The sequence below is a fragment of the Biomphalaria glabrata genome, chromosome 2, assembly GCF_947242115.1.
Source record: "Biomphalaria glabrata chromosome 2, xgBioGlab47.1, whole genome shotgun sequence".
Lineage (NCBI taxonomy): Eukaryota > Metazoa > Mollusca > Gastropoda > Planorbidae > Biomphalaria > Biomphalaria glabrata.
In genome coordinates, this window is record NC_074712.1 from 8,671,679 (window position 1) to 8,671,923 (window position 245).

Sequence of the window (245 nt, forward strand, 5' to 3'; positions counted from 1 at the left end):
GCCTACCCCAAACGACAATTCACATACGGCATGTGGTATTATGTATCTGTGGCCGTTCTGGGGGAAGTAACTTTCAAATTATTTCGATCTAAATTTGTGGGGCTATGACCACCAGAATGACATACAACACATAGGTAATATTAAACTATGCAAATAAATGTTATTATTCGTAGGCTATGTCAACTAGATCCTTTTCATTGTAAAAATCCAAATGTAAATATTTATCTCACTTTGCTAACTCCAAA